Below are 24,321 nucleotides of genomic sequence, written 5' to 3' on the forward strand. Positions count from 1 at the left end.
TAACTTGTAACATTAGGGTAGGAGAGAAAGATTTACCTGTACTGTAAATGCTATATTTTGGCTAAAATACAATTGGTATTTTTTAGACCACAATTAATGTTTGTCTTTTTTGACTTTATTTATACTGAAAAGACACTGATAGGAAGAAACTAATATTTTGAATGGTTATTCTGTATCAGGAATATTGATAAACATTTTACTTTATTTTACATCAATTACTCTAATTCGATCCTCAAAAATCTCATGATGCTATTAGATTTCCTGTTTCTAGATATCAGACTGTTATCTCTATATCCATTGGCAATTTAATTACCCATTTTCAAACATCAGAAGTGCTATTTGCTTCTTCCTTCATTTTCAGTTGACAAATTTGATTTTATGTATATTTAATGAATGCAGGAAACAAATTTATTTGTTTGCAAACATGTTTAGACAATGCTGCTCAGAGAGCTTAAGCTGCAGGTTAGACAAATTTTATTTCACATGCTAACACTCTCACTGACAAATGGAGCAAGTCATCTAACTTCTCTGAGTTGTAGACTCTCCACTGATAAAATGAAATAATATTTACATCATAATATGTCTGAAAAAATAAATAAGAGAACATTTACTATGTGCTGAGTAGCATAGTAAATATCAATGTGTACTGTTGTTGTTAATATGCTTTCAAAAAATCTATCAAAACGTGAATGGAAATATGTACTAGTGTCAGACATTTTTTCTGAAATATCACTCAGATTAAAAACTAAAGATGTTTTAAGGAAAACAATATTTTATTATGGATATTAGCTTACAAATTCCAACTTGGAACAATAGCAAAAATTAAAATAGTCATAAAGGAAAATGCAAGAGTATTGCAAAGCTAGAGAATCTGAATAGAGCAAATATTGGAAATTAGAGAACTTTTCATGAACAAAATGTAATAGTTTGCTTTTTCAATTCTTGCATGTCTAATACATTTACTGTGGCTTTATTTTATTATCACAAACCACCAAACACTTTAACTTGTGGAATAAAAGAAGTCATTTTAAGATGTTTAATGACTCAGTGCTATTGAATACATACATATTCCAGATATCATTTAGTTTTGAATATTTGTCAAAAAAAATCTCTCTACCACAGATATTCATTCGAGCCTTTTACACAGATACTTCATGTCATGTAACTAGATAATTAAGAGATATGTTTAATAAATTTTCCAGATATATTTTGCTGTTGCACTTGAAGCATAAACATGTGATTGATCAGATGTGGCCAGAATGTTATATGGAATATAAAAATTAAAGAAATAGAATTTATAATTGGTGAATGTCATAAAAATTAATTATCTAGATATATTGAATATATTCAGTTCTAAAAAATACCATCTGGAACCAAGATCATGAATAATTTATTGTTTTCTGTATTCATCTAACTGACAGGAATTTCCAGCCAATACTTTATAAGTGGACTACATTAGGAAATTTCTTGATGTCTTTGTTTTAAATTCAAGACTGATATTTATGAAACTTTCTCATATATTTGCTGCTTTCTGACATTATATTGAATGACAATTTATGGGCAGGGAAACACAATTCAGAAAAAAAAAATGTAAAGTAGAAGCTGTGGCTGACATAGACATGAAGGATCTCCTGGAAAATAAGTACTTGCTCTCCTTCCATGAAGAGTGCTGCAGCCTCCAATTGTCAGTACTTGAGGTTCCACTTCAGCCTTCCAAGTCCTGCTCTTCCTGGGATAATCCCCAGACAATTAGAAAAGCAAAGTATCAATTTAATAGCATAGTAGTTTCCACCCAGTGTGGGAATTTTCCATAGGCAGTTTGCTTTAGTGCCTTATGAAATAAGAGACTTTGGTTAGGTCTGCATCTTGTTCTGATGGCTCCTTTTCTAATCTTATTTCATCTCCATTTTCTTCACAGACAGCAATCCCTATAAATCTTTTACATAACTAACCACTTCTGGCTTCTGCCTCCCAGAGAATCCAATCAAATCAAGAATTGAACCCAAATGTTTTTCCAATTACATTACTGTATTTGAAGAAGGAAGTTCTATTTTTCCAAAACAATATGCTTACCATAGCACCTAACCTAAAAACAGCTTGAGTTCAACTTCAGTAGTTTCTGTAACACTAATGAAACTCTACCACCTGTTATTCAGCTTTTGGCGGCCCATAACAAAATATTTGAGAAAATAAACTTAAAAGAATAAAAGTTTATTGTGGCTTAAGGTTTCAAAAGTTTCAGTTCAGGATTGTTTGGCTCTGTTATTTGGGGGCTGTGGTGAGTCAGAGTACAATGGTGAAGAGGGTGTTGTAGGACAAAGCAACCCGATTCTTGGGAGTCAGGAATCAGAGAAAGAGAAAAAGAGGAAGAGGAGGAGATAAATCCTTCAAAGGTGTTCTCTCAGTGACTTTCTTCCTCCAAATATATCCAACTTCCTAAAGTTTCTACCACCTCCCAATAATACCACCTGTCAGGTACAAAGATTTCAACATACAAACATTTTGAAGGACATTCCAGATCCAAACAATAACCACTTTTAGTCATTTGCATGTCTAATTTATTTCTGCAGTTATCATTAAGAACCAACCAATTACCCGCACTAATCTTACATTGTTTTTGAGCTCAGCATTATAATGCAGAGGCCACTAGAACATACAACTGTCTACCTGAACAAATGGACTGATATGTCATATTTTCACATCAACATTTTTAGGTGAGGAAAATAATGTTTGTATCTTCATAGAATATAACTGAAGACCCTTGTAATAAAAATAAGCTAAGAAAAGAAAAATAAGGTTATTAACATGTGTACCTCATGTGTACACAGGAGGAAACAGATATGAGAAATCACTAGAATGGTTCTCATTAAAAAACATCTAAACTTCAGGATCAAATACATCACTTTTGGAAACAAGGTTGGGGAAAAGACTACATTAAGAAAAGATGGCCACAAAAGCACTTCAAGAAAAGTAAAATTTGCTATGCAAGGTCAAAACCAAGCGTTCTCCATTGTTTATGGTCTCTAATAATTTTACTCTTCTCCTCTTCTTGGTGCAGAGAGGAATAAACTCTTAAAATTTTATATTTCCTTCATAGATATAAGTTTATCTTACACAAGAGTCACTTTTCAGAGCTACTCTCTATGTGTGCTGTTTCTCAAAATAACCCATCCAAAATAACCAATATGCAAAAGAATTGTATTTTGGGGTGGCATATTCTGTCAACCCATAGTTGTATTTTGAAGTGCTATGTTCTGAGTCCTATTACATTTCAGAGCAGTAAAATTATGACTCATTCTTTAGTAGTGCATAATCTGTCCCACCATTCATTTTGTTTTCTTTCTTCCGTTACCTTGATAGGGTGGGTATGTGAGCAAAGAAGCTACCCTTTCCAGTTGGTTGATTTGATACTTCTATTTGGAATATATCTTCATATTTAAAGTAGTCACCTGCTTGCCTTCCTTGCAAAAGATGATATTGCATTTGTGGTAGTTGGACTATAAGTCTTGGTGATGGTCACAAAGATAGAAATATGTCTGGAAGAGAAGGTAGATACCAGGAGGGTGTGCTACCATTTCTCTAATAATAGACTAAGTACACCAGACTAAGTCTGGTTCAATGATATTAATACTGACAAAGAATACTGAATAACCTGAAACTGTCCTCTTCTATTTTTTCGAGCATAAATGCACTCATTTATCCATTTACAAATTATTATTCCTATTAAATATCAATATGAGTAGCAAATATTGACCCTGAATTCTTCCATAAGGTTTTAGAAATGCTACTACAGACCAAGTTTGAGTCAGATATTTGGTTGCACAGAGATAAGTGAAGTGAACACAGTCCCTTCTTTCATGACATGGTGGGGATTGCAAATGAATACAGGACAAGCACATGTGGTCAGGTTGAGTTATTGAGCTGAAAGTGCAGAATGCTTTGGGAGTTCAGGAGACATGAGCCCATGCAGATACAGGGGGATTGGGCACATGGGTGGTCAATCATATGAAATGACAGCCAAACTGAGAACTAAAGGATGCAAATAGAAGACACAGGGCAGGAAATTTGTATAGGGAAAATGCTAAACTGTTCCAAGCAAAGGGACTAGTGTGTCTGGAATGTTCACAAGTCAGAAGTAGTTGGTTCTTATCCTTATTTTCCCATTTGGGACACTTATCTAAAAGAGAAGATTTTTTAAAAAATATATATTAGGTTAAGAGAAAGGGAACACTGTAAATTTACATAAGAAACAGCCCAGGCTTTGTTGAATAACTCCTCACTGCACATTGTTTCTACAGAATGATCACAGAGTCTCACACCCCTCTTTGGAAAAGGCCTCCTTAGCACATGAAGTAACTCATGTCACCCACCTACAGGGACAGTTTTGAAACCCCAGCACAAGTTTAGTCATTCCTTCCACTATGTTTTGAAAGAAAACCTAATATTTAGCACTAAGTGACCAAATAGTTACATCTATGAACTCTTGCCAGAAGGAAGTTTTTAATTTTTGTATAAAGGAAGTAACATTGTGTTGCAAAATGGAGAATTCAATGTCACCTCAGGCTCTAAGTACAAAACAATTCTTTCATCAAAACCAACATGACAGCAAGAGAAGGACAATTGTTCACTCACAAGCAAGTACCCAAGTTAAAGAAGCAGAATCCATAGCAGCTGGCTGCCATTCAGCTGAACCAAGTAAAACCACTAGCCAAGACCAAGTAGCACTAAGTGAAAGACATTGTATCCTTCTCTAAAACTGTTAGATGAAGATTATGATTTTGTAATCAAGGACTAAAGTATTTTATGATTTCTCAGATGGGCTTATAAAGCAGAAGCCATTATCAGTATTTTTGACTTCCATATATAAAAGCATGAAAAATAAATCTTGGTATTGCTGGTGAAAACATACTTTGGATAAGATTAAATAGAATGGTAATGTAGCTGGTTTTTAAAGTACAGTCTTAAAATAGCTTCCTTAACTTATATTTGAGATATTCAAGTTGAGTTAGAGTGAAGTAAATTTTCAGTGGTAGTGAAAAAATTCAAGTTTTGCAGATGAACTTGGAGAGATCTCTGACAGGCAGAATGACAGCTGACAGCTTGTACCATACATCCCACTTCCATGAGAGAGTATAAATATTGCTTCATCCTACCATATTTCTATTCTGGGGGTACACTGTATGATATATCTTTGGTATTAAGGATAAGGAGTAGAGAAGATTTAAGGTCATTCTATAAAGAAGACTGTAATGAAGGTACCAGAGTAATTCAAGAATACTGTACTTTATACACTAAACATACCTCTGAAAATCTATAGACATGCTTTTCAATAGAATATATTCATAATTAGAGTATATTATAAAATTCATAAGGGAATTTATAAGATGAATGAATTTCTTTTGTAAATTCTCTTGGAAAATTAATAATCAATTCTTAATTTATTTCAATATGTATTGTGATTTCCTAAGAAAATCATGTATATTCAAATACATGTGGGCACAAACATATCTACTAAGAGATACAATACATTGGAATTAAAATTTTGGGAAATAGCCAATATCAGATTGTCTGGTATTGAGGAAATAATTTTGCTTGCATAAAAATTTATTTATAAAAGCATGCTAAGTGGACTGATCATAAGCATAAACAATAAAAATATGTTGAACGATCAAAACATAGTAATTACATAACAACTTTGCTTTAGAGAGATCAAAATTCTCTCCAGTGCATTATCTCATTTAACCTTAACTTCCTCCTTGCTTGGAATTATGTGGAGACTGTGAAATTCATTGCCTATAAAATATTATGAATTCCCAGTTGCTTCTTTGCTTCCTAAAAAGAAAACTGAAATAATACAAAAACAGTATAATTTGATTTAAATTTAAAATCTAAATTTAAAATCTAAACCAGGGATGTCATTATCATTATAATCTCTAAAATCACATAATTTAAGACAAGAATTCCTCTTTTAATCCAAATCCACTCTAGGGAGTTATAAATAGTTAAACAGTAAAACCATGAATTTCTTGATTGAGACAATGTATTTTTTAAACAGGCTGTAATGTGTAGGTATAAACCATTAGTAATTTAATTAACATACTGTACCTTTAGTTGAGGTTTACAAAATAATTGCTCTATTGCAATGAAGCTCTTAGTTTTAGATACTGCAATTTCTCTTCTTCCTTTCACAGTCCCCACATAATTCCACCTAATAGCCAGTCTTTCTTTTATAATGAAAGCTACAGCATATTTATTGGGAATTATTTTATAGGCATTAAGATATTGTGTGCATGTGTGTGTGTGTGTATGTGTGTGTGTGTGTGTGTGTGTGTGTGTGTGTGTGTATGCTATGGGAATGTTTATGTCCCTCTAAAATCATGGTTTAAAGCTTGGTTCCCAGTGTGATGGTATTAAGAAGTGGGTTCCATGTAAAATAATTTTGTCACAGGAATGGAGCTCTCCCGGATGTGGGATAAGTGCTTCTAAGAAGCCAAAGTACTATCTGGTCTTTCAAAAAGTCTGCACTCTACAACCTAGAAAGACTTCTCATCAGAATCAGCTGTGTTGTTATGATTATCTTAGACTTCTAGACTCCAGAACTGTGAGAAATAAATTGTTGTTTTTTATATGCAATCCAGTTTATAAGAAATTATTATAACACCCAAGACATTACAACATGACAAAGGAATCAGACCTTCCTTATTGTGGCCTTAAGATATTTATGTATTTCTTTTTTCCTTCAGGCTAATTGTAAATCTGATGCAGGGTTTCTGGACTTGCTCTTCCATCTGTATGGATCTCTCTTTTTCCAGAATTCACATAGTCTTCATTCAGGTCTCCTTTAAAAACCATCTCTGTTTTAGACCTTTTAATAACAGCATTAAACATAAATTTAGTGAAAGAATGAATGTATTTTAACAAAATATCTCTCATTGAGTTCCTTGGAAATATTTGCCTAAGTAATAGTGCCTAAGTAATAGGCTTTCTAATTAGATACTGCTCTTCTGAATTTGTTCAATGAGTATGTCTCTCTACATAAGGTTTTAAAGAAATAAATAGAATGATATACATAAATTGCAACATTAACAACTAAAAAAAATCATTGCACATTATAAAATATAGTTTCTCTCAAAGTGGTATTGCTCTCCAGAACTCAACCCTGAAAACAAATGGTCTATGGATCATAATAATATTCCTCTATAAAAATGAAATTTAACTTTTTGAGTAATAAAATATTTTGAGAGTTAATGAAAAGCATGAGAATTCTTTTTCCAAACAATGTTTAATCAAACACCTTAAGGATGATGTACTCAGTTCTAGTGAACCTGAATATAAACATGAGGAACTATCCTTACAGACTAAAAATATCTACTGTTAAAATAAATATTTAGTATCCCTAGTTCAAAACATTTATTTTGAAAGGAGATAGTACAATTATAGTTGTTTAGCATCTCCCTGGAAGGTCACACTGCTATTAAGTGGCAGCTCAATATTTTAATATAGCATGAAAACTCAGTTCTTTTTCAATACCTATATATTGACAAGACTTTCAAAACCCAAATTTCTGACATAACATCTTGCACATGACAAAATCAATAAAGTCCCTGATGCCACAGAAAATTCCACTAGCTCTCTCCCAAAATTAATTTGAAAATATTTTCCGCCAATTTTTGACTCTGTACCCATTTATAGTCCTTCAAAGTCTTGTAAAGCATAGCATCATAATGACAAAATTTTGTGAAAGTAGTTTGTATATTCTGCAACTTCATTAAAGCAAGTTTCTTTTGACAAATACATGATGCTACACTATTTTTTGTTAACCTGATTCATTGAAGGAAATTTATGTGCATGTTTCTTCAATTTTAATAATTTATGCATTGTTATATTTTGTAAGTATGATTAATTTTTTAATAATGAAAATATTTGCAATAAATATTGTGAGACTGATTGAAATAAATCCATATTTGAGTTCTAGTTTGTAAATTTGCTCATACCATATCCCCTGATCCAACTAAGACTATATATGTATATGCCTATACACACACACACACACACACACACACAATGATTTTTTTAATTAGTTTTCAAAACTGTTTCTCCTCGGTGTCTATTATAATTATGCTAAACATTACATAAGTAATGCTGACAGTCTTGGTAGAAAAATATATGAGGAAAGAATAGATATCCTGTGGGGAAACTAATCAACTGAACTGTTATGTAATGTAATAGAGTAAGTAACCAGAAAGAATGTTGGTCTAATAATAATGTTACAGATTTTATTAAAATGGGTCATAATTTCTTTAGCGCCATGACTCACTAAGTGTTAGGAAGGCACCTTGAAGAAGCATATTAATTAAATTTTTTTCCTGAAAATGTTCTTAGACTAAATATAGTGATAAACCAAAGAGACAGACAGACAGTACTGTAGAAAATATATGAAGTTATTATGCTCAAAAACCTTGAAGTTGACTCCTGTCTTTAAGCTAATAGCAGGAGAAGAAGGGGAAAAAATTCATAATAATCTAGGTTGAAAGTTTTAGGTAACATCTGCTTACTTGTGGTGATGATGGAGACCAAGAGATGTGAGAGCATTCTAAAGTGATTATTTTTTCAATTTTAGAAAAGTAAAAACATGAAGGGAAACCTTGACAATCTGGAATTAAACAAAATAAAATAACCAGAAATGATTAAATGCAAATCATTACAAGTGAAATCATTGAAAGACAAATAGCTGACAAATAGCATAAAATAAATGCAAATTCTAGAAACGCTGTTTAAGAGAGACATGAAGAAGCATAAAAATAGAAAAGTCTTAAATAAAGGGATGGGAAAAGGCATTGAAGCAAACACTCCCTTAAAGAGAATGTTATACTATTAATAGAGATACAATACAATAATAATACAAATATGATAGTGATAAAATAGGAAGAAATAAAGAAGTCATCCAGGATGGGATTTTAAAATTAATTAACTTTAAAAATAAATTTCAGTTTTAAACTATAAGTACCTAATTAAGTAAGCTCAAAACATTAAGTAAGATTTAAGCAATAGCTACAGAGAAAAACTGACAAATCTACCATCATGGAGTTTAAAAAAAAAAAACAAAACTCTATTATTGATAAATTAATTAGACAGCAATTTAGAAAGTATGCAGAAGATCTAGCCAATTTCTTCTAGACCCACACTACCACTGCAACTGAGAATGAGTGCTCTAAGACCCACTCTAAGATGAGTGCCATCTCCCCACAGCCAACTCTCAGGGACTGAAAGAGTTGCTGCGATCCCTAGTTGCCACCTCTGTTAGTGGACTTTAGGGCCCAAACTGTCAGTGAATCGAGAGTAAGTGCTTCACTGATCCACTACTTCAACTGCCTACAACCAGTCATTCATGAGCTGCATCAGAAAGCAGGTGTGCATTCCTTCATTGTAACCCCCCATCCATGGGCAGTAGCTCCCTGACCCAGATCATCAATGGAACTAACAGCAGATGCTGTAGGCCCTCCATCACTCCTGGAGTTGTCAGTGACAGAGGCTCTTACCAGCATCAGAGCTTGCTCCAGCAAGCTTCCTGGAACTGTCATTCCCTTTGTTGGAGGGACCACACAATGCACATCCCACTCCCGATTCTAGGTGCACCACACCCAGCTGAACCAGTAGAGTGTCCCCATTTCCACGTGACTCCCTCACACAGAGATTCTCTTGGGCCACAAGTGCTTCACAGAAGACATCCAATCAGCCAAAAGAGTTGAAGGGATACAACACTACAGCACCCAGATAATACCAAAGCCAACATTCCATTCCAAAATGATACTTCAAGACACATCTTCAGGAGAAAACGTTTACTCTCAAAGCCACCTTTAAAGAGTGGTATGAATCTATATCATGCACAACCACAGAAAAGAAAATCTGTTCCCCATTAGTGTGCAAAGAATCAAAATGCAGTCTGTAAAAATAAAAAATAATTTAAAAATAATAAAAATAAAATAAAAAATAAAAATAGACATGATGCAAAAAAAAAAAAGTGGTAGAAATAACTGATCCACCAGACATTCAAATCTCAACATTGGGCCCAAAAAATGTGGGAAAACAAGGTAACATGAAGCTTCCAAAAGAACAACAAAATGATATGGACAAGATGCCTGAGAAGGATTTTAAAGAATTATTATAAGAAAACTCAGTGAGATTAGAAAGAGTACAGACAGTTGAATAAAGTTAGGAGAAAAAAATCATGTAATGAATGAGAAATTCAACAAATAGATAAAGATCTTGAAAAGAACCAAACAAATCTAGGGAATAAAGAACTTAATTTTTGCCTGAGAAAGATTTTAAAGAATTATTATAAGAAAACTCAGTAGAGATTAGAAAGAGTACAGACAGTTGAATAAAGTTAGGAGAAAAAAATCATGTAATGAATGAGAAATTCAGCAAATAGATAAAGATCTTGAAAAGAACCAAACAAATCTAGGGAATAAAGAACTTAATTAACTCATATAAAAACAGTTGAAGTTCTCAATAATGTATCAGATTAAGCCAAAGAAAGAACTGAACTAAAGATAGGTCTTTTGAAATATTCCAGTGAGACAAATAAAAAGCAAAAAAAAAAAAAAAAAAAAAAAAAAAAAAGGATAATGACAACTCTTGAGACCTTTAAGATGCCATTAAATGAACAAATTTCATGTGTTCATTTGGTTTATTTTGTGGTGGTTGATATTAAAGAAAATAAGTTAAGCCATAGAAAATACACCTTTCTTGGGAAAGATATACATGACCATGTATAAGCTTAGAGAATTCCAAATATATATGACCAGAAAATACCTGAACTTAGGGTCAAATTGTCAAAAACACAAGATACAAGTCAAGAAAGGCGCAGTATGCACACCTGTAATCCCAGCAGCTCAGGAGGATGAAGCAGGAGGATATTGAGTTCAAAATCAACCTCAGCAAAAGCAGGCACTATTCAGCTAAGTGAGAACCTGTCTCTAAATAAAATACAAAATAGGGTTGGGGACATGTCTTAGTATTTGAGTGCCCCTATTTCAATCGCCAATACCAAAAAAAAGAGAGAGAGAGAGAGAGAGAGAGAATTCTAAAAAGGACAAGAGAAAATCTCTATACGTTACATTTAATGAACCCCCATTAAAATAACAATAGATTTCTCAAAGGAAATCTTACAGGCTAAAAGGAAGTGAAATGACTTATTCTTTCTAAAGGAAAATAGCTGTCAACCAAAAATACAGTAACCAGCAAAGTTATTCTTCAGATATGAAAAAGAAATAAAATTTTCAAGACAAATAAAACCAGTCTGAATTCACTACTACCAGATTGGCCTCTGAAAAGAAGCTTAAAGAAGCCCTACATGTAAAACACAAAATAAAAATAGTGAACACAATGAAAACATATGGAAGTATAAAACCCTTGGGAAGAGTAGGTTCACAAAATAGAACAGAAAAAAAACTCAATATTTATCAATATAATAAATAACCAAACCACAAAGATGAACAACAAAACAAAAAAAGGATAGAATAAAGGAGAGTCAAAACAAACAACATTTAACATTACATGAGTAAGTCCTTACTTATCAATAATAACTTAGAATGTAAGTGGACAAAATATCCCAGTTAAAAGACACAGAGTAGATGAATGTGTGCAATAAATAAATAAATAACCCAACAATATGCTATCCATAAGACAAGACAAGACACTCGCTTCACCAGTAAAGACACACACAGAGATGAATTAAAATGAGGGCAAAAGATATCCCATGCAAATGGAAACCAAAAGAGTGAGCAGGACTGTGTGTGTGTGTGTGTGTATATATATATATATATATATATAGACAAGATGCCTGAGAAAGATTTTAAAGAATTATTATGAGAAAACTCATATATTACATATATGTAATATATATATGTAATATCAGGCCAAATAAATCTAACAACAAAAACCATAAATAGGAAACAAAGAAAATCACTGTATAATGATCAAGAAATCAGTTTGACAAATGCATATGACAATAGTAAACATACATTTTCCTAATGCTAGAACATTCCATTTTATAAAGTACACATTACTAGATCTAAAGGGAGAGATAGGATCCAATACAATAATGGGAGTTTTCAACATCTCACTTTCATCAGTGTACAGATCATCCAGACAAAACCATCAACAAAGAAACATGATTTAAACTATATTATAAACCAAAGGGACCTAACGGATATTTACAAAATACTTAATCTAACAGCTGCTTAATGAATATTCTTTGCCTCAGCATTTGGGAACATTCTCTTGAGCACACTACGTATTAGGTCACAAAATCAGTCCCAACAAATGCAATAAAATTGAAACCATGGCATGTATCTTTTCTGACTACAATAGAAGAAAACTAGAAATAAATACAAAGGAAATGTTAAAAATCATGCAAATATATGGAAACTGAATGACATGCTATTGAACTTACAATGTTTTTTTTTGTTTTTTGTTTTTTTTTTTTGTGGTTCTGGGGATCGAACCCAGGGTCCTGTGCTTGTAAGGCAAGCACTTTACCAACTGAGCTATCTCCCCAGTCCTACAATGTATTTTTGAAGAACTCAAAAGGAAAATGTAAAAATTTCCTGAAACAAATAAAAATGAAAACAATATACCAAAAATTATAGAATGCAGCAATAACAGTGCTAAGAAAAATTATAGCAGTAAGTGTCTACATAAAGAAAAGATTTCAAATAAACAACCAATGATGCATCTCAAAGACACAAAAATGCAGGGGAAAATCAAAATCAAAATTAGTAGAAAGAAAGAACAAGATCAGAGCAGAAATGGATGGAATAGAAACTAAAAACCAAACAATAACAATGAAAACACCAAAAGATCAATGGAATGAAAGTTTGACTTTTTGAAAAGATAAACAAAATTGACAAATATTTGGCTAGACTAACAAAGAATAAAGGAAAGAAGACCCAAATAAATATAATTAGAGATTAAAAAATGAGACATTACAATCAATTCATACATGCTAATAAAATTTTTAGAAAAATATTGAAGTAGATGAATAGGCTGATTTATATAGAATTCATATACTGCATACTATATCAAATAATCAGTGTATCCCATAAGTATGTTAAAGTGACAGCAAACTTTTTGAAAAACACTTTACATTTATTAAAAAATGATCTATGATAAACATGTCATATGAATGTCAAGTCTTCATGATGTGCACTTTGAATATATGCAATTTTGATTGGTCAATTATCCTGAAATAAAGTTGGAAAAAATATGGTTTTGGGTGGTGAAATCTCTGATCTGGTGAAATATAATAGTTGCAAATATCTCTCTTTAAATGGATCTTTAATATTTTAATGAAAACCCATTCTAGTTAAAGAGGTTTTCTTAATTATCACTATTGAATATAAATGTTCTTATGTAATAGATTAACAACCTGAATATCTTTAAACATATGAAACTAATTAGTACTTAAAAACAGAACCATTGTGATAAGTGAAACAAATTTTTCTCCCCTAAGGACAGATTTACTATATGAAAGATCACTCTTGTTAATGTTTAGTCAGAGGACTTTGATATGCTTGTCTCAAGCCCAATAGCCTCTCTTAGTAATGTTACTCATCAGAGCTCTGATTTTTACATTATTGTGTTTTACCCTAAAAAGGATAGGCCTGAAATAGCTATGCTGTCACTAATAAGACCTCAAGATGTGAGGATAGGATTTTACTCTTGGAAAAGAGGCAAAGAACAACTAAAGCAAATCCATGATGACCAAGGGGATTTGGAGGAATTGGCCATGTTGGGACCCAAAGCCAAAACAGAGCTGGTCGGACTTCTACTTCACAGGCAGGGTAGTTGCCTGGGCCCAACATGATGTAGGATAAGAGAAAGGGAGGAACGCTATGGGGAAAAAGGTACCTGCTCTCACCACCAGTAGTATAATCTAAAAGAAGAAGAGATAACACCTTATCCTGTATCTTCTTACAATAAAACTACAGGAAGCACAAAAGAAGGCTCAGAAGGTGGCCTCCTAACATTCAGATGAAGAACTCTTACCCATGTAACCCTTTTGAATCCAGTGTGACCCACTGGATGTCAGGTCAGAATGACACAGATTGCCTTAGATTAAATTCTGTAAGATGATTGTGAAACCAGGACATAGTCTCTCTTATAAATCAATTTGAATTAAAAAGGAAGTGGGGATTTCACTTATAGATTATCTAGAGAATAAAGATGAGTAAGGAAAAATTTATATTTACAGAACTTAATGTGAGAAACTTACAGAAAAATGGTTCACTTATCCTACCTTTTTATTGTACAAGGAAGAATGAAAATGAATGCACTACCTTTTAAAAGTACCATTGGACAGGCTGACATCTCAGTAAATAATGGTATGATCACCATGATAAATTGAGCATAATGATTTTAAAATAATGAGTTGCCAGAAAGGAAATCAGGAAGAAGAAATTAGTAAGTATAAAGACATAAATAAGAAGAAAAATGTAGAATATAAAATATTTTTCTTTACAAAGTCCAAGAAAACTTAAAAAAGAAAAAGTTCATGAAAATATAAAAAAATGCAAGAAACCCAAAATAAAAATTCTAACTAAATTCTAATTAAAAATTCAACATAATCAAAGATATGAAAATGAGTAAATATAACTTGTATAATGTTAAATATACTGCTATAAATACTGATATGCACATGTCACTGTTGTGTGCTGATTTTATTTCATTTGGATAAATACTAAAGAATGTGATAACAGTGTCATATGGTGGTTCCATTCCTGATCTTTTGAGGAATCTCCACATTGCTTTCAAAGGTAGTTGTACTACTTTGAAGTTCTACCAACAATGTGTGAATGTTTCTTTTCTCCCACATCCTTGCTAGTATTTCTTTTTATTTGTATTCTTTATAATTGCCCTTTTAACTAGAGTGAGATGAAATCTTAGTGTAGTTTTGAATTGCATTTCTTGATTGCTAAGGATATTGCCAAGGATGTTGGACATTTTTTCTTATATTCATTATCCATTTGTGTTTCTACTTTTCAGAAATATCAGTTTAGTCCAACCCAGGTGACTGTCAACAGACAAATGGATAAAGAAAATGTTCTGTATCCTCACAATGGAGATTTACTAACGAGATCATGTCACTTTCTGTTAAATGGATAGAACTGGACAACATAATACTAAGTGAAATGAGCCAAACTCACGAGGTCAAAGGTTGAATGTTTTCTCACTTTTGTGGAAGCTAGAGAGAATTAAAGAATTTTAAGAAAGGAAATCCCATTAAAACCAAAGGAAAAACTATAATGTAGAGGAAGGGGATCCAGGGTGAGAGAGAAGAGATGGGAAGGAGAGGAACTATGAAATGAAACTGACCAAATGAAGCTATTTGCATGCACAACTACAGCACAATGAATTCCACTTTTCTATGTGTCTATAATCTGCCAATTTACAAAATAATAAATAAATAGAGGGATGACTAGTAGAGTAGAAGAAAGTGAGCATGGGAAGAGAGGAGCAGAGGAAAAGTGGAAGTGCTGATGATCAAAATGGAGCAAATTATATGCATGTACAATTATGTCAACTTGAACCCCACTATTATGCATGACTATAATACAACCCCACTATTATGCATGACTATAATATACCAACAGACATTTTTAAATGAATAAACATTATGAGTGATAGTGAAGTACAATTCTCTACAATATATCCAAAGATTAATGAAGCATAGGCTTTTTAATTGAAGTACCTGTTACTCGTTCCAAATCAAGAAGAGGAATGAGACTCAGAGAAAATTCATAATCAAAATTCCTACTATGAAACAGATGAAACAAGTGGACACAAGATGAAAGATTTCTGTGTTTGTTTGAACTCTGAAGTGCCTCTATCCAATCTTCTTGGCAAGAGTGTTTATTTTGTTTCCCTAGAATCTCTCTGATCTTCATTGATTTCAGTTTTGAAACAGTTTCACAAAAAGTGTAGTCCACTGATAGAACATTCTCATGTTCTATTAACAATTACCAAATAAATTAAAATTAACTCAGTGGCAGAAGACATGGCAGACCTGTCATAGTACATCAATATCCTTGTCTTCCCTTTATATAGGTGGCTTTTATTTTTTACACTGGGTCCAGCTCTAATGACACAGTATGCACATGCATAAACACAAATTACAGCAGAAATACATTGGGGCTGTTAACTCTTACTGTGTTTAAAATTACATGAATCGCAACAGAAAAATATCAACCAGGAATTATTTTTAGCTCAGTAAAATGATTTTTAACATTTTAAAGAATAAATGCATTGATACTTTTTTTAATCTAGTAAAAAAGAAAAATATTCTCCACCAGAGATTATTTAAATGCTGTCATATTTAAAGAGATTATTAAATTCTCCACCAGAGATTATTTAAATGCTATTTAAATGCTCTAATATTTGCTTGGGAATCAGTATACAACTATGAAAAAGAAAGTTGCAATTCCATATTCAATATATGTAATACTTAAAGTTGAAAAATAGACATTTCAAATACATTAAAAATGAGAAGGGATCATTTAAAGGAAACCAAATATAAACTTCTATCTTCCTCCACATCATACCTAAAAATTACTGTATTATAGATTTAAATGTTAAGCATGAGATAAAACTAGATATAGCTGATAACAATTTTACTCGATCTCTGATTCTTACCTGGGCCAAACTGGGCAATGACCCTTACCAAATCACCAGAGAACAGCAATTCACAAGGACTCATCACACACTGGTCTTCAGAGGGACTTTTGCAGCACGAGTGGACCAGGATGTAGTCTCACTAGCAACCCAGATAACAGTTGAGGTACAAGGAGGTGAAATACACATCAGTGAGTGCAAGGTGCAGAAATTGGTTCAAGCCCGGGTTCTTGCTTCCCTATAGCTGAACTCTGCTTCCTTCTGTGTCTGATGCTGCATTGTTGTATGTTGATCTTCAGAAACCCAGAAGGGATCAAATTCTAAAAGATAATGGTATGTCTGTTAAAACTATTAGATAACACTTTAATATCTCAATTTTATAGATGTATTAATTATTTTACATAGATATTTTTAATGTAAAATTTTCTGCTTTGTAGGATTTTATTATCTTAAATTTAATTAAATGGGAGGAAGAGCCCAGGAGAGGTGGGGAACCCACTAGCATTTAATTTTTGCAACTTGTTTTAAAAATATCTCATTTACCCTCCTGGTCATTAATTGAGGTGGAAATGTCTTCACCACTATTGATTGACACTCTGAGTTGTATTGTGGACAATCTGAGTTGCCCATATATCCCTTCAAGGAAGGATTTTTGTCTCATTTGTTAGGAATTCTATTGCCAGATGGCAGATTTAAATCTCAGCTCCTTCAAGATTTGTCTCAACTGCAGAGAAACAGCCAGACCCAGGACAAGACCCTTTCCAGTGTAATCCACAACCATTGATTGGCATTGCATGAGTAGAAAGGAGCAGCCATGTTGACCCCATGTAAGACCAGCCAACAGAGCAGTTGAGCCCCAGAGACTCCTGTAGGATTGACTGAAACTCTCACTGGACCCACAACCCAGTTAGACAACTCACTCTGCTGATACTTTTTCCCTCTTTTGCCTATACAGGTGTTGATAATACGCAGTCTCCATGAAAACACCTGCTCCTTAAATGTGCTAGCCTCACGTGTTTGTGGAGGAACATTACCTGCAACATCCCCTAAGAGAGAGTAGAATTTAGGGAAATTAAATGCTTTGCCACCCCTGCAGAATGAATTCATTGTTGAGCCAGGACTAAGATTAGTTTATTATTTCCTATTTTCCATATATCGATGTTTGAATAAAGCTGAAATAAATTCTGAGGAAAATACATTATACTAAACTGAGTGCAGCCCATGACATATACACAGAACCAAATGTAGATTCTTTTGAAAATTAATCCACTTTTAGGAACAGAGTTGCCTACAATGAATACTTATTCATTCTAGATGAATAAAGATGAGAAACAGTATATTTATTTATGTCAGACTTTCTTTAGAGAAAACATGAGTTTATTTATAAACATCACCTTCTAAAACTCCCAGTTGATCCTAATATATCTATTTTCAGCCCATCTTAAAATAGTTATAAGACTGTATATTTCCTACCTCAACACACACACACACACACACACACACACACACACATTTTCAAGAGCTGAAAATTTAAAAATCCATTTATCTGCAGAGAAGTGCAGATATAATGTTGAAAAATAATAGGATAAAAGGTTTGTTAAGGAAAAGAAGCAGCAAGCACTATCCAGCATATCAGGATGGTCAGGTGATGGGACTGATGAGTGACGTCTATACAACATGATAGGAAGGAATGGGAAAGTGAGTTTCTGGCTTCCAACTTGATAGGCGATGCTCATCTTAGGGGAAATTCCACAGACTTTGGAAACATTACAAAATTTCCCACTATTGATGGCAAATAGCCACATGGGCTACCCTAAATTTTCCTGCCAGTTGCTTCTGAAAAACAATAACAAAACCTACTTAAATGAGATTGGGCTATTTGCTGAAACTTACCAAGACCTTCATATAAATACTGAATAATACTGTGCTTAATATAAGTGACACATAGCCTGTGGGAGGATTTTCTTGGTCCACCAGAGGTGGGTTGTGTTGGACAATGCAAAGAAACAGAGATCTGGACGTCATGGAGTTGCAATGTGGATAGAGCTGAAGCAACCTTTAGGTTTGACCAGTTGGAAAGGTATCATGATGTGTGTGTGTGTGTGTGTGTGTATGTGTGTGCACACGCGCCCACATTTACTTGTGTTTATGTGCATGATTGAGGAAGTGGAAACACAGAGGATAAAAATGAATATTGAAAGTAAGGGTAATGCTTGATCCAGTTAAGTAATGTGATCCACTCAGATTAACAAAGGGTGGGGAAAATCGTTAAAGCCTGCGATGACAGCCAATTGTGTTTTCAGGTTATCACTTTCCATTTTAGGTTTTCAGGATGAATAACAAATTTTACTCCTCTTTACATCAACCTGGTAGAATAAAAGCTTTGCTCATCCTTTACAGAAAGTCCTGAGAGTCCGCTTAGCTTTATGACCATTTGTTGCTTAACTATGCTCCAGTGTCAGGTTTGCTTGAAAAGAAGACTGCAGGGTCTTGAGAAGAGTCTAAAGTTGGCAGAGAACGCCAACTGGCAAGGCCTATTTCTGTCTGCTGAGATAAATGAGAAAGTGGGTGGGAATGGAAACTTTGAGGAATGAAAAGATTGTGGCAGAGAGAGAACAGCAAATAAGAAACGGTTGTTGGAACAAAAGGACTGGATAGAAACATTGAGGGAGATGATGAGGTCATGACACAATCAGCAGTGAGCAATTTAGACTCTAAATCGAGTGAGACTATCAGGTTAATAACTCCTGTACACTCTGGGTATTTACAGTTCAGATTCAGACTTCCAGGAAAATGGATTTCTTTTCCTCTCAGAGTTTGAATGAAAGTCCCTACTTCTGAGATCTAAGATGCAGTCCTAAAATTAGACACAAGCAAGTGACCAAAATCATCAATGTCTATTAGATATAGTGACAATTGAAAAAAAAATAGGTTAACCTTTTAGAAAAATGTACACCTTTAGAAGTGAACATAAAAATACCTTGTAAGAAAGAAAAGCCAGATTGTGGGATTATGGTGCTTCACCCACAATATGGGAAAAAAGGATAAATTCAGCGGCAAGAAAATGCATGACATAATGCAAGATGTTTCTGCACAAAATTCAGAACAGCACCCCAGCTAAAGAGCACACACAAGGTACACAACTTAGGAGAGAAACTGATAATAAAAACAAAAGTTCCATTCATATTATCATAAATATGATGGCTACATGAATTAACTCATGTGAGAAAACTAAAAAATATCATAGAAAAGAGTAAAGAGTTGCTGGAAACAGGGTCTGAGAGTGAGGGTTAAGAAAAGGGGAGACAGGGATCAGAAGACCCAAAGGTTCAGTAGTTAGATTATAGAAATAAGTTTTAATGACACATTGCTCAGCCTTGTGACCATAGTTAATAATACTGCATTGCATATTTCAAAATTGTTAAATAATCTTTAAAATTTTTACCAAAAGAATAAGTTGGTGATGTGATAGACATATTTACTTGACTGGCTCTTTTTTTATTTTTTTACAATGTATACGTGGATCAAAATATCACTTGGTAATCCATAAATATATACAATTATTATTTATCAATGTAAAGCAGATTTAAAATGAAGAAATAAAAAATGTACAATTATTTGATATATGGGTATATGAAAATAAAATGATTTCCAGAGGCTGAAGAGAACAGGGAAGGAGGTAGGGATGGGGAAATGATGATCAATAGGTATTAAGTTACAGTTAACTAACAAATTTGGCATACTATTGGACAGTAGGGTAAGTATAGATAATGATAATATACTGTATATTTCAAAAAGCCAGTAGACAGGATTTTGAATATTTTCATCACAAAAGGATAAATATTTGAGGAGACTGTAATATTTACCCTGATATAAGCATTGCACAATGCATATATGTATTAAGACATCACATAGTACCCCATAAATATGTGCATTTCATGTTTTTATATATCAGTTAAGATATAAATTTAAGACTAAAAACTTTCAATGTTAAAAATATCCAAATTCCACTTCAAGTTTGCAAATTCAAATATTTTTCATACCTGTTGTCTAGCATGTATAGTAAAAAAATACTGTAGTTGAAACTATAGTATAATTTTAGAGTATTTTCCATAATTGTGTCTGTGAGGAACCAGGTTACTAAAGTTTACAGTAGATAAGTCAATTTTATCTTATCTTCATACAACTATTGATTCCAAAAAGCTCAGAAGAGATAGCAGGACAAACTCCCCTTATTTAAAATTTATACTCTAATGAATGCTGATACTTAACATAATTTGGGTTTTAATTAGTCCCAGGCAGTCTTAAAGTGATGATTTTAAATATGTATGAACATAATTTGCTTATTGCAAGATTAAAGTAATAATAAAAGCTAGTATTGTTTTCCACACTAGCATCTTCCCGTGCAGGCTGAAGTAGTCTGTGTCCTCAACCTTTTTGTCCCTCTTTGCAGTACACAGGAGCTGATACAATCTGTTAGACATCATTCAACGTCGTGCATGAATTCTTTTGTACCAGATTCTGTGTTATCTGCTGGGCAATAACACTTTAAATTCATGCTATAAAATATGATTCGTATATCAAGAGACATTTGTCTTATATATTCTCTAATAATAAGGTAGAATATGACAATTCAGGACAAAGAGGATGGAGAGAGCAGTCATGAAAAACAGAAGCCTAGCAAACTAGACTCTGAACGAATGCATTTCAAAGAAAGGCAGGGAAAACAAGCAAAGAAGTGAAATTCATAAGCAACTATGGAAAGGAAGTTTGCTAACAACAAAATACAAAATAGAAAATTAAGAAATGTGTGTATGTGTGTGTATGAGCACACACCTGTGTGTATATAGTATGAATATGAAATGAATATGATATATATGTTTACCCTTTCTGCTGGATGTTCATTAGTTCTAATACAACTGGGGCTCTTTTCCATTAAAGGACTGAGCTTATGTATGTTCCTAATAGTTGAGCAAAATAAAGACAGGGCTACACAAAAAGACATTATTCATTGAGAAACAGAAATTAGAAAAGTATGCAAAGAGGAATTTTGAATCTTCAGCACCTAAAATCTTCCAATCATGATTTACCTCTTACTCCTGTTGTAGGACAGTATTAGCTTACGTTCAGAAGAACTTGAACAGTGAGGAATACCTGGCTGTTTTGCTTTCTCTCCAGGAATCCCCAGCAGTCTCAATCCTTGGGAATATCAGAATGGAAGCTGCCCTCCTTTCCCAGGTTTGAGAATGCAGTGGCAGTCACTTCTACAGTGACATGAGGAGACAGAGCATTCTTTCTCCAGGTAGTAACCATGCAGTTTCCTTGGCCACTCCCTTCTGGGGGTTTTAACACTTGTGTTGCACTTTTTTTTTTTTTTTTTTTTTTTTTCCAGGTACCCATAGAAAGTTCACTGGGCTCCTCCATCACCTGGCTGGAGCCTGGAGGATCCGAATCTGACCGCTTTCTCTCATCTTAAAGAGACAGGACTTTATTTAATAGCAGATAAATTTGGGCAAGTTTCTTATTCTCTCATGGCTTTAGTTTGTTCCTACAAAAAATAAGGATAATAATATTACCTACTCAGTAGGGGCTTTGTGAAGAGTAAATGGATAATCGATGTAAAGGCTTTGAAACTGTCTGGTACTTCAAACAAACAGTAAAAGTCATCATCCCAGGACCCGTACCATGTTTATTAATGCCCCACTGACTTCTGTGCCAGCTTTCTGGTGCTGCCTTTGAGCATCCCTCTTACCTTAGGAGCTTTCTGCAGGCTGTTACCTTATCCTCCAGCATGAAGTACTAGGACTCTTTTTAAACATGTCCTTACTGCAATCTTTTCTCCCTTCATTGCTTCATCTCACACCTGTTGAGCACCATACTTTGTGTTCAATACTAAGGTTATAGCTGATTTAGGAAAACAGAAAGAGGAGCAAACTCTGCCTTACTTTGCCAGGTAGATGTTACCTTCTATTAACTCCACCTTTTGCTTTGACTTTCCTTCCTGAAGAAAGGATGATGACTCAACCCAAATATTACTATATTACTCTTAAATCAAGTACACATGGTTTCTATAATTAAACATGACTTTCAAAATGTCAACAATCACCATCTAGAATTGTGAAAAAGCTCTGTTCATAGGCAATAGGCAAGCATATAGAAGAATGGCTAGATATCTCACATAGGTCAATAGGTAAGCAATGAACTTGGATTAATGCCCTAAATGAGCAACCACTATTAGCAAAGTCATTAATTAGGATTATGTTTACTCTCTTATCATCAGTTCTAATTATTTGTTTGAACTGAGATCATGCCAAGTTCTTAGTACTTCCAGGAACCTTATGAACACTCACTCTGTCCCACTAACTTTTTTTTCTAAATTCTTCATAGGTGTTACTTCATCAGTTTTTATCATACTATTATGAAGTAAATATCGCTAAGCCCATTTTATAGATAAAAATGCCAAGGTTTAGAAAGCTAATTTACTTGTCCCAGGATATACAGATGCTAAGTAGCAAGGCTTGATTGAAACCTACTTGAATTTAAAGCCCATATTTGCGATCATGCAGCTATGTTTCCTATCATTGTTAGGTAGATCAAATTCATGTTATATTAATCAGAAGTAGCCACACATCATTTTATATTTATGATACCCTCATCTAGAGGTATCATAATCATTATGATACCCTCATCAGTAATTTCATCCTCAAAATAAGTTCACAAAGTACAATACTACACGCAGAAATAAATGTAAATTTGTGTTAGCTGTGGGAGATGAGATAGTGCCAATTCTTCCAATTAGCAAGAGGCAGAGCCAAGGCTCAAATTTCTGACTGTGAATCTCATTGGAGAATTAAAAGCCTTGTTGGTTGCAAGGCTCTGAGCAGCAGTGAAACATGGCTGCCAGAAACAATCTGTACTGGAGGCAGATGAGTAAGGACAGTAAATTTTGAAAACTTCCTAATGGAGGCCAAAACTTTTATACTGAAACACAGTGATCCTCAGCTGGCTCGTTTAGGTGGAGCACACAGAGACCACGAGACAAAGTTACCATCTAAGCTCATGATCCATAGACATGAGAAGTGAAGTCAGCTTTCATTTTGCAAGTTTTAAGAAAGACTTGCTCAAGTTGTCACAATTAAACAGGCTTTAATATAAGAAAAAAGCAAGAAGAGGAAGAATGTGAATCTGATCATATTGCTCCCTGGTTTTATATCCTCTATTAGTTACACCAATCTGATGATAAAAATCAGAATCCTTAGGATGATTTACAAACCCTCCAATATGTGATTCCTGACTTTATCTCCGTTCTCATCTCTAGCCTTTCTGCTGGCCTATTAGGCTTATATTAGCTCTTTAAAGAGCATTTAAAATATGTTGCTTGTTTGAATTCAAAGACAAAATCTACTTGGTCCAACAATCACCATCTAGAATTGTGAAAAGGCTCTGTTCATAGGCAATAGGCAAGCATATAAAAGAATGGCTAAATATCTCATATAGGTTAGTAGGTAAGCAATGAACTTGGATTAATGCCCTAAATGAGCAACCTCTATCAGCAAAGTCATTAATTAGGATTATGTTTACTCTCTTATCATCAGCTCTAATTATTTGTTTGAACTGAGATCATGTAATTACTAGTCAACTTTGCAG

General features: G+C 33.6%; 1 pseudogene; it reads left to right on the forward strand.

Moving 5' to 3' along the window:
* LOC124994297 (rho GTPase-activating protein 29-like) overlaps positions 1-22,150 on the forward strand; it is a 45,579-nt pseudogene extending 23,429 nt beyond the window's left edge.
* The last annotated feature ends 2,171 nt before the right edge of the window (positions 22,151-24,321 follow it).

The sequence above is a fragment of the Sciurus carolinensis genome, chromosome 10 (genome assembly GCF_902686445.1).
Source record: "Sciurus carolinensis chromosome 10, mSciCar1.2, whole genome shotgun sequence".
Classification (NCBI taxonomy): Eukaryota; Metazoa; Chordata; class Mammalia; order Rodentia; family Sciuridae; genus Sciurus; species Sciurus carolinensis.